Source organism: Lepisosteus oculatus, chromosome 7, assembly GCF_040954835.1.
Source record: "Lepisosteus oculatus isolate fLepOcu1 chromosome 7, fLepOcu1.hap2, whole genome shotgun sequence".
NCBI lineage: Eukaryota > Metazoa > Chordata > Actinopteri > Semionotiformes > Lepisosteidae > Lepisosteus > Lepisosteus oculatus.
The window spans coordinates 55,267,165-55,284,369 of NC_090702.1; the positions used below are offsets into that span (position 1 = coordinate 55,267,165).

Here is a 17,205-nt window from a genome sequence, read left to right on the forward strand (position 1 = left end):
TCCTTCATCAGACATTCATCAAACTACTGAGCCTGTGTACATGCACAGGGCTGTCCCCTAGTTTATTCAGTCAAAGCAGGGTTAATAAAATGATGAATAGTATCATAATTCATGCAGTTAATCAATTACTCAATACGGAGTACCTCTACCAAAACAGGAAAAAAAAACAATCAAGGTTTATCATTATCTTTACCAGAAATTATCAAGTTTGAGTTTTGTCAAATCATAAAACTCAATATATAAAGATAAGTATAATTTTAGCTGTGTAGTGAATAATGAACTGTACAACTGTAATGAATTATTTAAAACCTAATTTAGCAGACGTACTTGAATTTTACAGTAGCATTTTTCGTAATTCTTTAACTGCATCTTATATCGCAAAAGTGCATGTATAATTAACTTATGAAATACCGCACTTGGAGTGAGAAATTAGTCCACTCACTTAACAAATAGAACAAAAAGACCAACTCCAATAAAATAGAAAAGCACTTATAAAAAACTGTGGTGTAAGGTTGAATCGATATTTTCTGGGACTTCCTCTAAGGTAATAAATAGATTTCAGTTTTTGCAGACTTTTTTGCAGAGTTTTTCAGACTGCATTTTCAGATGGTGAATCAAGAACTTCTTTGAAAGTCAAGATTTAAGAGCAGTGTTAAAGCAGTCAATGAAGGGTTTTTTTTTTTGCGATTATGAATGATTTGCCCGGTCAAGGGATGTGGTGGAAACACGACTGTCAGGCGGTCTTCCTGACCCCCTTGGGAACACAGTACCTGCAATGGGCTCACGCTAGCTGCAGTCAGCTGCCGCTGGCAGAAGAGTCATTGTCTAGCCAAGTGCACGACGCAGAGCTGTGTTGTTTTTTTTAATGAAGCAGAAGCAAATTAAACTAGTTGGAGAAAGCTTTTGAAAGTGTCAGTGATTTGTAAAATGAGATGGACAAAACGGTACACTCGTTTGAGACGCGATGCTCATTCATAATGCATTGGGTTTATAGATAATGTTGTTTTCCTGCAGTTCTTGTTCGTTAATCACCTAATTAGGCTTTGAATTAATGCAAAACCTAATGTGGAGGCTACAATTCTTCCCAAGGTTGTGGAGCAGCCAGCAGCAGACATGAAGCCCTCCTTCAAGCCGCTGTTCTCCTGTTGTGGTCTGAGTTCAGGCTTTGCCCCAGACTTGGCCCGGATGTGCCCCTCTGTGTGATCACATGCAGTGAATACGAACTGGAATCCGCAGGAAGCGATCGGAAAGGGAGCCCACATCGCATGAGGGGAGCAATTGGATAATTGAAACGAGGGAGGCAGCTCATGTATGGCTGCGAGTCTTGCAGTGTGCTTTGTGCTTTCTGTACTTCGCACAACAGGCGTGATATACCGAAAGCCATTGAAAACAAAGTAGTTTTGGATCCAAAAGCTTTATTTTAATACATTGTGGAAACGGACTGTATTTTTTCAGGTATAAGATGTCTTCATCTGAGGAAAGATTTACCAACCCAGTTCCAAAAGTGTACAACCAAAGATTCCCGTTGTTCTGACAGCAGAAGACAATTAGTAATACGATTTCCAGTTATGAGGCTCTCTAGTTACATTATTTGGCTCAACAAAAGAACTGTCTGATCTCGACGAGGACACATTACATTTCCTGGTTAAGTTTTGATCAGTGGCGTTGAAAACTGCTTGAGCCAGGCTGTTGCTGCATACAGGTTTTAATCTAATAATACTGGCTTTAACCCTGATCACTGTTGCTCACTCAGCTGTAGGTCTGGCACTCTTTCAGTCAGAGCGTTTGTTAAGAGCACTAGCGGTGACCAACATTCACAGAGCAAGGTGACATTTAGTTCCCAATCTGGACACCAGTCCGTACTGAAAGTCTGAAACCCTTGCCGGAGCTGTTTTTGAAACAAGGCGGGTGAGCCGAGTGTGGGCTGGTCAGGCAGTCTGTCGGTGGCGCTGCTTGCTGTTTGTTTTTTGAAGCGCTTGTGCTTTTTAAATCTGGGAACTCAGGGGGCTTTCTGATGCCGTGCTCTGGCTCTGAATAGGTCAAACCTTGGCTAATAGCCCACATTTCTCCTGGAGGCTTCTTGGGATTTCCTCCTGGTGCTCCATATACTTCCTCTGGCACCTAACTTTCATTCCGGGCGTTGAAGACATCATCCTTCCTGGTGGGGAAGATTCTCTCATTCATAAATCATTTAAAGAGCACCTTCCTCTGCTGAGTTATTGCTCATATTAGAAGTCTGGGCACCAGTTGTTTGTTTGCCACCCGGCTGCCAGTGAGCCGAAGCTGCCCGCCTTCATATTCACTCATGTGATGAAACTGTTCCTGCTTCGTGCCTTCACTGCCCACATCCTGTCAGGTTTTTCATTGATTATTCTGCTCTCGTCTTTGACTGTTTTGTCTTCTGTGTAACAGTGGTGAGAGCATATTGGCCATTTTGTTATCGAAGAATGGAGTCTCTTCTCGACTGACTCATCTGGCTAAATGAGCGGAGACGCTCCTCTCCTGTTCCTCCTCATCATCCCGGAGGCTTGCTGGAGGTGTTAAAAATGCCCAGGCTTTGTGAATTCTATACAAACTGACCTCTGGGCTGGGTCCTGCTGGCTTGTGTTTGTCAAGAGCTCGTAGGTTTGATTTCAAGGGAGGTTTTGTAACAATCTGATGGTTTTGTGCCAGAAAAGGTTTGAATCAGGCAGTGTCAGTCCTATCAAAAATGTCAAATACAAGTTGATGCACCTTGTCACAAAAACCTGGATGCTGTTCGAAATTAGTACCTTGTTAATAAAGCTGCTTTATGCCGCATTGGGGTCAGCTTGTTCCAGAGCTGTGCTTGGCTTGCTTGGAGCTTGCCAGCTCGTGTTGAACCAGAGTGACAGAAATGACAGCGCGCTGTTCCCTTCAACAAGCCTTCTACAAAAGTCCCCAATGGCTGTTGGCTAGAACAAAGTGAGTTGATGCCCTGAAAGCAAGATTATTTTTTTTTCACACTGTTCCTGGCAGTTCTGGGTTCCCAGGTATAGACCAGACGTATTGCGTGAGCTTAAATTTGTGAACAGTGTTATCAAAAAAGTTAGGCGCCCTGCTTCTGTCCTTTCCTGTAGTTCGTACCTGTCTAGGGAGAAGGCTAGAGCTACAATGTATCACCCTCCGTCTGCTGTCTAGGCCTTTAGTTACACTTTCTACACACAATTTAACCTCTGTGGCTGAATTGTTGATGTTATTATTCACTGCTTATTGGCTAATCTGTTTTCTGTGTGAGATGTGCAAGATTGGTTTTCTCTGCTCAGTGGACGACTGTTCTCCCCCTAAAAGGTATTTAAATATGGCATTTGGAATGACTGTGCTTTATGAGAAAGGAGTGATAGGAATAGTATTTTGTGCAATTTGTGAAGCTGTGAATGCTGAATATTGTCAGAAGTATTGAGGTACACTCAAGTGAGAAAAAATAATTTTGCTCTGTGAATGGTGTGATATTTGATTTTGGCCAAAATAGCTTTGTAGATTTGCCTCTCCCAAAGGGAATGAGCTGATTTTTTGCGTTTTGGTCGATGCTTAGAATAGCCAAAGCAAATTGTTCACCTTGAGTTCGGTTTTGCGGTTATTTTTAATTTTCACCATGACATCACTGTGCCCAGGTCATGCAGTGACATCACTGTGCCCAGGTCATGCAGTGACATCACCATGTCAGTTGTGTTCCATAAAATTGGAGCTTCTCAGTCTCCCAAGCTGTAATTCAGTTCGGTCTTCATAATTGAAGTGTCTCATTGTAAAGCACAGACACGACTGCATCTGATCTTGAAGAGATGATACGAGGTCACTCAGGGGGCAGTGCTGCACTTTGCCCAATTCTCAGTGTAAGCAGCATCTCAAGATAAAAGGATCCGCGTGAAATCTGAACAAGAAAAGTCTTTTCTAATAAAATGAATTTCATTTTAAAAGATTCTGCACCATGTTTGTTAAAAAAAACTGCGTTTCTAGTCCCGCATGTGGGCAGGCCTTTCTAACACTTAAAGCAAAGTGTTTTAAACCATTGACTTAATTTGAATTAATTTCCATTTTCTCATCATTCATTATTCCACAGGTTGTTGATTATATGAGGCACGTCGTCTTGCACTGTGTCCTGCTCTGAGCTGTGCTCGACCCTCGCCTCGCACACTGAAAGCAGGATAGAGCTGTTCCAGCCTGTAGCTCGTGCAGCTCTGCTCCAGTGGGAATGTGTGGCATGTGTGCATTAATACATCTTACCTGCAGTCTCCACATTGGAACATTTCAATCCAGCAGGCATTTCCAATCACAGAGGGGACTTTGACAGTGAACTGAGATTCATATCTGCAAACATATTTTCATCAGGGCGTGTATTTAAAAAAAAACAGTGCATGCAAAAGTTTTAAAAAGCCTCATGCTTTGTCAGTGGTGAGGTACTGTGTTCTGAAGCACGATGTTTATTCACGAACGTAAGACTTTTAATCTTCAAACGTCTGACATTTAGTACTGAAGGTTTGAAAATGGTCCCTACGGGTTATGGGAATACTCTTGAGTGTGTAAGAGTGCTTGAATATAGTGACGAAGAAAAAGGGTTTCACTTTCCTTCAGCTGAGGTCATGTTCTCTGGAAAACTGAGAACTAATCAGGATTCGCAGTAAAGCTGTGGTTCTTTCATACAGTTGTCAATTAAGCAGTGTTAAGCACTGTATTAATCAATATTAATAATGTATCTTGTTCCCCCCCCAGCACCTGTGAAATTCAGCTGCAGTGCCTTTCACAGAATAATTTATCGCTCAGGTCGCTGAACAGCTTTGGTCTTTACATTTTATACTTGTAATCTTCAGCTGTAGACTGCCTGGCCTGTACTGAAGAGCGTGTTGAATACAGATTGTCTATGCTGGCTCACAGGAATGCTGCAGTGCTGTGGTCTGTATCTTTAATATTCTCTGCCAGTTCTCATTAATGTCTTTTAACTGGATCGTCTCTGACCGGTGGAGATGACAACACTGGCGTAGGTGTTCCTGCACTTTTGTTTTATTATACTGTAAATTCGACAGCTCAGTGCTATTACACTTGTTCTGAAAACAGGATGACATGCTAGAGCATATTTGTTTATACAGCTGCAGTATGTCTGTGTCGGCTTATTGCATATTAATCATTGAGCTAATGTTTTTCGTCAGCCTCCTGCCTTTTCTATTGGGTGGAATTGACAACCTCTCGCTTGCAGCGCATCGTCATGCATGCTGTGTCTGACTTCAGGCATCCTTTTTGCAGAACAGGACACCCTCCGTATGTCCTCCGAAGGCGCGAGCGCCGTCTCCGTCACTGGCGGTGCTGTAATCCCCCAGTAACGGGCTGCGGTGAGAACGTCCGATCAGCCCGCTCACTGGGCTGCGTTGCCTCTCGCTTCACCGCTCAGGCGCTGTCAGTGCACAAGCTGCTGCTCCCCTGAATGTTGAGCACCACAGCCTGCCCGCTGAAACCATTACTGCCCAGGACCTCAGTGAGACTGGGCAAGCAGCAGTAGGAAAGCTGCTGTGCAAGAATTAAGCTGTACTTTGGAACTGGTGTATATAAAACTAAGAATGGGAGGCACTTCTTTACGCAAAGGGTTGTGGGTGCATGGAACACATTTACCCAGCTGTTTCATTGAAGCCAGTACACGTCTTGTAAGTAAAGGCTCTAGGAGATCCTTGGGGTAAATTAACTACGAACTGCCAAACAGTCTGTAGCCTTCTGAATGTCTTCCAGAGTCTTTGCACGCAGTTGATGTAATACAGCCAGGGACAGATGTGGATGAATAAGAATGTGCCACATATTTTAGTCCCTTGAAACAATCCTGTGGGAATGAATTTGTCTAATAGACCCTAGAACCTGGGTTAGGAGCTGTCCCCTACCACTGCAGGTGTTGCTCTAATATTGTTCCATCAAGTGGACTTCAGGAATACAGCATATTAATCACTTCATCTGCTTTTCTGGTTTATCTGTTTGTTAATTCCAGACCTTAATATATTTCTCTATCGCATAGCACACAGCTTTATGATTTCCCGTTTCTTGCATTGTTCTGTAATTCATGGATATTGTATGGTTCACGTGACCTTACTGTTCTAAAATGCATGCCAGTGCGTGTGCTCTCTGTATTCGTTCAAAGTTAAATCGCACTTCACACTTTTTTGCTCACACCCGAAGAAGGCTCCACAGCCGAAACGTTGCGTTTCCTTTCTCCTCTTCGACTTCACACAGGGTGATGTTTTTCATGGATCTGTTGATGGGAGTTTGTAACGAGAGATGGACAGAGCGAAATGATATGCAAAAACAAACAACAAATACTTGATCTCATCCAGTTCCAGTTCCATTCTGGCATCATTGTTGAATAATAATAATAATAATAATAATAATAATAATAATAATAATCATGTATTTGTTTTCCTTTTAAATGTAACTTCTCAAAGTGCTCTACAGTAAGAAAGTAAACAGAATGAATGGCAGGGAAGATGCACGGCACAGACACAGAACCGGTTAAGCAAAAACCCTTCTGATCTCTCCCTGCGTTTGTCTCTCCTTCATCTGCCTGCCCTTCAGCGCCTCCTGGCCTCGGTCCAGCCGGTGGGGGCTCTGCTGGCCCTGTCCTCGTGGCCAGGCTGGTATTCCTGCAGACATGCACGTCTACACCAAGTCTGTGCCACGCCTCCTCCTGCCAACTCGCTCGCCGCAGGGCTCATCTTGAAGCTACTGGAGGTGGATTAAAGCCAGCAGGTCTTGTGGTAGCAAGCTGTTTTTTTCTATAACTCATTCATCTCTTTCCTCTTTCCCTGTAACTTGTTGTGGCATTTTATTTGTGAATGAATTAGGCCTATGTAGCTAATTGGGTCAGTTTCTATAATATTTTTTCTGTTCTTCAGCGGTGATTCTTTTAAAATGCCCAGGACAAGCAAAAGCCAGGCTTCCTTGAAGCCTTTGGCATGTGACAACAGTGGTATAGCCAGCTGTGGACACTGAGCAGAGGGGGCAGGACACTTTGAGCTGTGTGCTACTGTGGGCACTGAGCAGAGAGGCCAGGACACTTTGAGCTGTGTGCTACTGTGGGCACTGAGCAGAGAGGCCAGGACACTTTGAGCTGTGTGCTACTGTGGGCACTGAGCAGAGAGGGCAGGACACCTTGAGCTGTGTGCTACTGTGGGCAGAGAGGGCAGGACACCTTGAGCTGTGTGCTACTGTGGGCAGAGTGGGCAGGACACCTTGAGCTGTGTGCTACTGTGGGCAGAGAGGGCAGGACACCTTGAGCTTTGTGCTACTGTGGGCAGAGTGGGCAGGACACCTTGAGCTGTGTGCTACTGTGGGCAGAGTGGGCAGGAGACCTTGAGCTGTGTGCTACTGTGGGCAGAGTGGGCAGGAGACCTTGAGCTGTGTGCTACTGTGGGCAGAGAGGGCAGGACACCTTGAGCTGTGTGCTACTGTGGGCAGAGAGGGCAGGACACCTTGAGCTGTGTGCTACTGTGGGCAGAGTGGGCAGGACACCTTGAGCTGTGTGCTACTGTGGGCAGAGTGGGCAGGACACCTTGAGCTGTGTGCTACTGTGGGCAGAGAGGGCAGGAGACCTTGAGCTGTGTGCTACTGTGGGCAGAGAGGGCAGGACACCTTGAGCTTTGTGCTACTGTGGGCAGAGTGGGCAGGACACCTTGAGCTTTGTGCTACTGTGGGCAGAGTGGGCAGGACACCTTGAGCTGTGTGCTACTGTGGGCAGAGAGGGCAGGACACCTTGAGCTGTGTGCTACTGTGGGCAGAGAGGGCAGGAGACCTTGAGCTGTGTGCTACTGTGGGCAGAGAGGGCAGGACACCTTGAGCTGTGTGTTACTGTGGGCACTGAGCAGAGTGGGCAGGACACCTTGAGCTGTGTGCTACTGTGGGCAGAGTGGGCAGGACACCTTGAGCTGCTGTGCTCTTCTAGCTGATACTGGATTCAGATTAACAATGCAAATTAACACATAGTTTTGTGATTGTGACCTAGTGTTCCTGTATAAAATACATTTTGTAAATGTTTTAATACACTGTTGAACCGATCGTTAGGTCACGAAAAATATAAAGGCCGGTGTACAGTCTTGGATATGTATGATGTACTTATAAATGTAGAATTTACATTTCTACAGAAGCTAAAGATGTATTAGTAATAACCTATAAGATAAAATGAATGTGTGGTTTTTGAGAAGGCAGAAAAAAATGAAGAATTTGGTTTCCTAAGTATTCCTATTTACTTAAAACTAGTCTTTGAGTGGAATGAGGGTGGAATATCCATCGGTAAAAAATATATATCTAGTGCGGTAATGCCGAATTCTTGTTTCTTCCCATCCACTCAAAAAGAAATACAGTGAGGAAGAAAAGATCCAGTGATCTGGGCAAGGGGTTTCACCTGTCAAGATCGTTAAAGATGAACCTGCCATGCTACATTCGTCCTTTCAACAGGACTTCCAAGAGTTGTGAGAAGAAGAATTTTTTTGGTAATTAGAAGAGCTCAGCGGCTTGCTTCCCAGTGAAAGGAAACGAGTCTCCTGACGAGCTCCTTGCAGGATCTCCTGAGCTTGTGCTTTGGATGCAGAAACGGCGGTGTGGCATTGCTCGCTTCCAGTAAAGCCTGCCAACAGCGCCAGGACATTTCCTTGGCATGACCGTGGGGGGGAAAAGCTTCATGGTTATTTGATCAACAAGGAGGTGTAGTATTTCGCTGGAAATGAAGTAAGCTAATTCCAGCACTGTGGGTTTAAAGCAGGGTTCTGAAACAGCACTTGTAAAATATATCAACAAATAATAGAAATACAGTAATAAAACACTTTGTTGGCCATATACAGTTTCTTATATTAGGAATTTGTCTTTTCACAAACCCCAGCTTGTTCTCCATGAGACACACAGACAGGGAGAGAAGCTGGGGGTCAGAGCGCAGGGTCGGCCATTTATACAGCGCCCCTGGAGCAGCTGGGGTTCAGGGCCCAACGGAGTAGGGAGTAGGGTTCCTCTGCCGGCCGCGGGATACGAACCGGCAACCTTCCAGCCACAGGCGCAGATCCTGAGCCGCAGAGCCACTGCTCTCCCAGTAATAGGAGCGGCACAGTGGTTAGCATTGTTGTCTTGCAGTGCTGGGCCCTGGATTCAATTACAGAGCTGGGGAGCCATCTGTGTGGAGTTTATATGTTCTCCCTGCGTGTTCATGGATGGATAGGATACAAATAATAGCAAATACCTAGAAACAGAGGTTATACACACCAACAGGGCTGCAGGAAAAAAAAATCAGTCTTCTGTTACACAAGGACAACTGTAATATTCACAGACCGGTTTAAATGTCGAACCAATAGCTGGTTTCAAGATGAGATCACAACATAATAAGAAGGTCTTGGCAGAAGCCTGGTGTTTTGGCTGAGTGTGCAGACATGATGGGTAATGGGCAGTTTAAATGCCATGTGTCTGTCCTATGAACTGTGGGCTGTATTTAAAGGATGCAGAGAGCACCTGATTTTACTCCAGACGTTTCTGACCATCTTGGATGTCTTGACCAGGATGCCGGGTGTTTGCTGTGATCTTCTGTGATCTAGAACACGGTTTTGAGTGAATTGCGAGTGTTGCCGTAGGTCGTGGACTGGAATGTCGATGTTAACCCCGTGCCGCCATCTGTAGTGGGAATGCAATCTTTCAATTTTTTATTTTCAATTGTCTGAAAGAAACTTGCTTTCTCTCTGCTAAAATTTCACAGAAAGAGGCCACCAGGGCTCTAATTCAAGGCCAATTTCTTATTTGATTTGTTCGCCCCAAGTTCATTTATCGCCGATTATTAAAACACCACGCGAGTCAGGCTGTGGAGGCGGCTGAGGAATGGCTGGGGCTGCCTCTTATCCACCATGTTACTTCATAATGAAGGTCAGTGTAATTTCACCCAGGAGACAGATTTTTCTCCCCGCTCTGTAAATAAGAAAACACATCAGCGTTTCTCAAACTCATCTGCTGCAGCCGAGTGTTGCCACAATAATCTGTTCGGAGGAAATGGAGTCCTGGCGGTTCAGTGGGAATGGAAGTCATTTTTTTTCCTTTCCCAAGTGGGTGACTTAATATATTCTTTAGCATTCTGGACACTGAATTACTGCAGCTTTCTCTTTCTATAGAACGTGTTTATTTTAAGATTCACCCTAAGCCAGCCCCTCCTATTGAACAAAGCCTTGTCAATTGGATCTAGTGCTGTACGTACAAATCTACCACTATTATATACCACTATGTACCACTACCACCAGCAGCCATATCACCCTGCAGCTCACAGCTGGCAGCCCCCTGGAGCTCAGCAGGGGTGAGCCTGGCCAGTAGCTGGATGGGAGACTCCTGGGAAAAACTAAGGCTGCTGCTGGAAGAGGTGTGAGTGGGGCCAGCACAGGGCACTCACCCTGTGGTCCATGTGGGTCCTAATGCCCCCGTATAGTGATGGGGACACTATACTGTAAAAAGGCGCCATTCTTCGGATGAGACGTAAAACCAAGGTCCTGACTCTGTGGTCATTAAAAAATCCCAGGGTGTTTCTCGAAAAGAGTAGGGGTGTAACCCCAGCGTTCTGGCCAAATTTCCCATTGGCCTTCACCAATCACTGACTCCTAATAATCCCCATCTCTGAACTGGCTTCATCACTCTGTTCTCCCCCCCACTGAGAGCTGATGTGTGGGGAGCGTACTGGTGCATCACCCAGGTGGGGCTGCACACTGGTGGTGGTGGAGGGGATCCCCATTACCTGTAAAGAGCTTTGAGTGGAGGGTCCAGAAAAGCGCTATATAAGTGTAAGGAATTATTATTATTATTATTATTATTATTTCCACAGTTTTGTCAATTTTAAACGTGTCTTCCCCCTTTTCCTGAATGAGACACAAATGCTTATAAATAACTGAAAAGGAAAGAATTGCAGTCATTATTTTGTACGCATATAGCTTGTACGTTTTGACGAAGTCCTTTCAGGATCTTGATGATGTTCATATGAAAGCTCTGGATAATGAACATAGCTGACAGGTCGCTGTCGGTGCAGTGGTGGTAACATAGGAAGGTACTGGACTTGCAAATACCACTTTAAAGCATTTTTAGCAAAGCCATTGGAATAATAGTAATGATATAAAAGGGTCACGTTTTTATTTCTTCCATTTTCAGAGTAATATATTAGAAACTTATTGCTGCAAGGTGGCATGCTCAAGATTCTGCACATTTCCTCCGTAAGGCGTCTCCTCTTTATGCTCGAGTCCACCGTTCTTTTTTTTAAAGTGTTTTGATTGAGTACGGTTATCCCTCGTTATACGCGCTTAATCATTTCCTCAAACCGCTCGTAAACTGAGGACTCATATGACAGAAATTAAACCCCCGTTGCTTCCCATGCGATAATCTCTTGGTTCCAGAACTCAGACGTGTTCCCCAGACACCCAAATGGCTCCTTAATACAGCACAGAACGACACTGAAGTGTGAAAACACTCCTGGCTGATTCCCTGGCCATGTAACATGCTTAGTCATCAGGCAAGGTGTGAGCAATGGGTCAGACAACAGTACCAGGGGCGGTGGCTCTGTGGCTCAGGATCTGCGCCTGTGGCTGGAAGGTTGCCGGTTCGTATCCTGCGGCCGGCAGAGGAATCCTACTCCACTGGGCCCCTGAGCAAGGCCCTTCACCCCAAGTACTGGCCAGGCTCACACCTGCTGAGCTCCAGTGGGCTGCCAGCGGTAGGGCTAATCCCGCCGAGCCGAACCAGAGATCCGTACCTCGGCCTGCATTGCTCTCCGGTGATGACCACTTCCCAGAGGTCACTGGGCAAATTCCCCGGGGTGAGCAGCGCCTGGCGGCAGGAGACAAACCCGCGCACACGGCCTGATCGTGCCGCTGCCATCGGTACCTGCCTGAGGCTGCTGCCTCCGGAGCCCAGATCGATCTGATGTGTTAAAAAGTGAGCCAGGGCGAGGGGGATGTTTTATACATCGCTAGTCTTCTGCCACAAGTGACAATTCACCAGGGCTTTAGAGTATGGAAGAGTGAAGCCTGGAATGTAATTTAAGAGCGAAGGAACCGCTAAAGCATAATAAAGTCATTTTTGTTTTGTTGTTTGCAGGCAACAGCCTTAAGATTTGTTGGTACAATGACTTTCTTCCACTGTTAGGGTAGCAATGAAAGTGATGTACAGTATTATTCTGAGGGACATTCTGAAGTGCAAGGAAAGCAAAGACAGACTGCAGCCTGTTGATAAGTAGCATGAGGTAAAGGCGTGTTTTCATTTCACCTCCTTTCAGCAGAAAGCACAGAGCAGGACCCCAGGCAGAGAGAGGTCAGGTGAAGATGACTTAAGACGCTGAGGAGGACTAGGAACTTTCTGCAGATGCAGCTTGGTAGCCGTGGTCCTGCTGCTGCTGTGTGTGAAAATGTAGTTGGCTCTAATCATGTTGTTTTGAAGTAGTTTAAGTAAGGAGCTGCATCAGCAGGCGTAGGCTGTAAAGGAACAGGTAAAGGTTTATTCCTGCTGAAAAGAGAAGAAAAGAAACAAGCATTCGGCTGTGGAGCACAGCATGGACCTCATGTTATTTTCACAAGCTACATAGTGCTCATGAAGCAGTTAAGACAGTGTTTTTTTTAGCCTTGTTCAAGTGACAAGTTACGCTTCAATTTAATAATATTTACTTCTAATTGTATGTCTCTTCCTCGTGGAGGCGCGGTGCTTATCCTCGCTGCCTTGCAGAGGTGGGGCTCTGGGTTCAGTTCCTGGGGTGCTGTCTGTGTAGAGTTTGTATGTTTTCCAGTTATTCACGTGGGGTTCCTCATTGCACTTCGGTTTCCTCCCACAGTCCAAATATGGACTGTTAGGTTAATTGGCTTCTGGGAAAACTGTCCCTGCGAGTCAGTGCATGTCAGCGATAGCCAGCAGCTATATCTTCCTGCAACTCACACCTGGCAGCCCCCTGAAGCCCAGCAGGTGTGAGCCTGGGCAGTACCTGGATGGGAGACCTCCTGGGGAAAAACTAAGGTTGCTGCTGGAAGAGGTGTCAGTGGGGCCAGTAGGGGGCGCTCACCCTGCGGTCTGTGTGGTTCCTAATGCTACAGTATATTGATGGGAACATGATAGCCATTGAAAACCCCAGGGTGTTTCTCAAAAAGAGTAGGGGTGTTACCCCAGTATCCTAATAATCCCCATCTCTGAACTGGCTCCACCACTCTGCTCTCCTCCCCACTGAGAGCTGGTGTGTGGGGAGTGAACTGGTGCACTCTGCCTGCCGTCACGTCATCCAGGTGTAAAGCGCTTTGGAGTGGAGTGTCTAGAACAGGGCTGTACAAGTGTAAGGAATTATTATGATGATGGTGATGACGCTGTCTGATTCTGTGTGCCCTGCGATGGACTGGTGTCCCATCCTGGGTGTGTCCCTGTACAGGATAAAGCAGTTAGAAGATGGATGGAATGGTGGAAAGTCTCTTTTGAACCTGTTGGCCCATGCAGAGTTTAACAGTAAATAACACAGCCAGGCCTCTCTAATGTGACAAGAGTGATGCCCAAAGGTGTCTGGTTAGTGACGGGGCCCAGTCATTAAAAATCTGGAGATACTGTATGCAGCGCCTCGCAAAGGCATTCACATTTTTTTGCTTCAAAGCTTGCAGTCGGGACTCTTTGAAGTAGCAGTAATTGTTATATACAGAACTTACTCAACGCATTCAAAACAAAAATAATGAAACATAGTTAATAGGAAAGGAAATGTAAACGTCATGGTTATATAAGTACTCAGATCATTTGCTGTGGCAGACCTAACTTGATATAGTTGCACAAAATTGCCTTAACAAGCCTCACTCAGTGAGCTGAGTGGCCTCAGTCCGTGTACAAGAATCTATAATAGTGGCTTACATGATTACAGAATAAACACACCCGTGCCGCTGTGAGGTTCCTCTGTTAGGTGGTGAATTTCAATCAAAGTTTCAACCATGAAGATCGAGGAGCTTTCAGAAACACTTGGGGGTGGGGAAGAATGTATAAAAGCTTTTAAAAAATCAGAATATCTCTTTGAGCATGATGAATTTGGTCATTAATAAGTGCAATGCACCCAGACACTGCATAGCCAAATTCTAGTCCTCCAAACTGAGCAGCTGGGCGAGGAAGAGAGAGACTGGTTAGAGAAGCAATATTGAGACCTATGGTGACTCTGAAAGGGTTACAGAGGATGAGATGGGGAAAATATCCTGGAGTCACTCCACAAAGGGGGCTTGGCTGGAACTGGAAACTTAGTATCTCAAATCCCCAAAGTGGTTAGTTACAAATCACATTTTAGATCTAAGCGGAAAGCATTATGTCTAACATAACCCCAATATACTGCATCTCTCAATCAACACCCCCTGTCAAGCAGGGCAGGGGCAGCAGTATGTTACAGTTCTGCTTCTCATCAGCAATAACGGGGAAGCTTGTCAAGGCTGAAGGGAACACGGATGGAGTGCTTTTGGTACTGAACTAATTGTGTCAGTGTGCAGAGTTGGTAGCGAGAGAACCAGAAAGAAAAGTCTGTGTGTGTTTTTCAAGGGCAATTACAGGTACATTAGGTATTTTCTGGGTCGTGTATACAGTAGCCAGTATTAACATTAATTCTGTCAATGCTATAACATTTCAGTTCATCTCCCCATTGTGTGTACACATACCGATACTGTAAATGTTAGACGTACAGCAGTTCTGTTTTCAGCAAGAGGCTTTCCACCTTTGTTTCTGAATACACACATTAATAATTAAGCTTATTTCAGGTAGTTCAAATAGTAAACATACTGTAACAATATATAAATGCATTACCATTTATATACCACTAAGAATTTGCATGCAGCTAACATAATAAATAGAGGGAGTCAGTTAGTACTGTCTCAATTTCCTGTGTGGATTTAAACTATTTTAAAACTTCCAGCTTCAAAACTTTTTTTAATAGGTTTTACATTCACCCAATTTTAAAGAAATGCTCTGCATGGGTCTTTCTTTAGAATACGTCAATGTGCCCAGCAAAATTCTCTTTCCAAATAAAAAAAATAATTAAAAAAGGTTCTTGGCACCAGTATTGTCTTGAATAAGACTGTTGAATGAGTGAACCTTTTTACATAAGGAATGGAAGGACAGCAGTGTGGAGCAGGGGTGAGGGGTCAGGGGTGAGGGGTCAAATCCCTAGTGAGACACTGGTTTGCCCAAATTTCTCCAGTAAAATCCTAAGCTGCATGAACAGATGCAAATGTGAGTCACTTTGGATAAAAGCATCAGTCAGGTAGATAAATTGATTCTAGAATTTGAATTTACATCTGTAAAAAAACATCCCAGTTTCCTGTATTAGAGCCCAGGCTGCAAAGTCTGATGAAATCTTGAACAATTATTTCCTATGGTTGAGATGTAGGCTGAAACCCGCTATTCCTGCCTTTCCTGCTGGAGTAGGACCACAGTGATCATTAGAATGTGGGTCATGGAGAATATTGCATAGAAGGAGTGGAAACATTCTGCATAGTTTATAAAGGTGCGTGATGTCAAAACCTTCAGTTACTTTTTCTTTGTGTTAAAACTGAGACTAGTGTTAAAGTAATCAAAGTTTATTGAAGTTGCCCTTAAATACACAGTATTTTGGAAGTTTTCTTCAGTGTTGCGGGTGTTTCCATATACTCTGTATTGTTACATTCTTGACAGTGTATTTATGATCTGCGTACATGGGTCGGTCGTACGGTAAGCAAATGAGCACTGCTGCCCTAAGACAGGAGATTGCTGCGTTGTTCACCACAGCTCTTCTGCACCTGCAGAGCACAGGTATCATCCTTCAGGGTGGCCACGTGTTGGTGTTTGTTTCACGTTCTGGTTGAGCTGCCATTCCTCTGTTGCTGTGTGGAGAGTAGTGGGACATAATTGTGCCAGAGCATGCAGTCAAACCTATTCTATAACTATTCCGTCGAGGGGTGACAGGGCTTCTCCTGTTGTGCCCCAGAGCTCTGTAACTCTCTCCCCAAGGATATCAGAGAGCCACCTTCTCTAAACTCCTTCTAATCCGGACTCAACCTTCTTTAGAAGAGCCTTTACTGAACTGGTTCTGTTCTTTACCCCTCTGCTCCTGCTGTGTTCAGTACCCCCGTCTACTGTCTCCTCTCACTGTGTGTTCTCATTGTGCATATCTTGTGTATTTGTTTTGTTGTTGTCGTTCTGTAAAGAAGCCACCTTTAAAGGTGCTGTATAAAACACACTTCATCATTATTCTGTCCAAGCTGTATTTTCTTCTTCATCGTTGCTGTGCCGCCTCTGTGTCTTTATGGTGCACTCGGTTCGCGGCTTCGGCCTCAGTGTTTCCGAAATCGCTGTCTGCCTGGAATCCAAACACACACCTGTGTCCAGGAGGCAGTGTCACGCAAGGGAAAAAGTTCTTGTCGCCACTATAAATGTGCCCCTGATTAAATGGCAGTTTGTGGTGCCATCGTTAAGACGGTGGTCTCGTTATGAAGAATGTAAAAGATTTGGAATCATACTCCCATGTCTGGGCACTAAGCCTGGTGCTCGTTTTGCATCTGCATCGTCATCAGTGCTACTGCACTTTCTAACGCACCTCGGCAAACCAGCTCTGTTGCATTCCCCAGACTCCGCAGTGATCTTTATAATCCTGCCTGGAGGTATGACGTTTTTCTTCAGGAGAGAAGGCAGGCGAGGGAGAAGGAAATTGAAAGCCTTTGCCTTCCATTCAGTCTTCTTGGCACTTTTGATGGTAGTGATGCATCAGGTTGAAGAATGGCTGTGGTTATGAGTGATGGTGTGCAGTGAGCACTGCGCTTGCTCGGCGCAGCTCGGCGCTGGGGTCTGTGGAGTGCTGCTGTCAGGAGGAGGAACGCGGATGTCTCCGTCTTGACTCGAGCAAACAAGAGTCCTCTCAGGCAGCAAGACTTCCAGTAAATGAGTGCATGATGAGTTAAATACTCGATGAAAAATATTTTATAAGGGGGACGCAAGTCGTATAAGACGTTGTACAGAAACAATGTAGCTTCATCCACTGATCATACTGTACTGTAAATAAAATAAACTCTGCTGTAAGTACAGTAAATGCACAGGGGAAATTAGCAGTGTGATGAAATGATTCCTTTGAATTGGAGCTAATTCCCTTTAAAAAAAGCCTTTCGTTTTTTCTGTTTTTTTTTGTTGGAACTGAAAGGATTTGTTGACTCTCTACTAGGCATGTTGAGTGGTTTTCAAATAATCCAAATG

General features: G+C 44.9%; 1 protein-coding gene across 2 annotated transcripts in view; it reads left to right on the plus strand.

The window, feature by feature from the left end:
- Positions 1-17,205, plus strand: part of apaf1 (apoptotic peptidase activating factor 1) — a 75,936-nt gene that overhangs the window by 43,932 nt on the left and 14,799 nt on the right. The window lies entirely within an intron of this gene.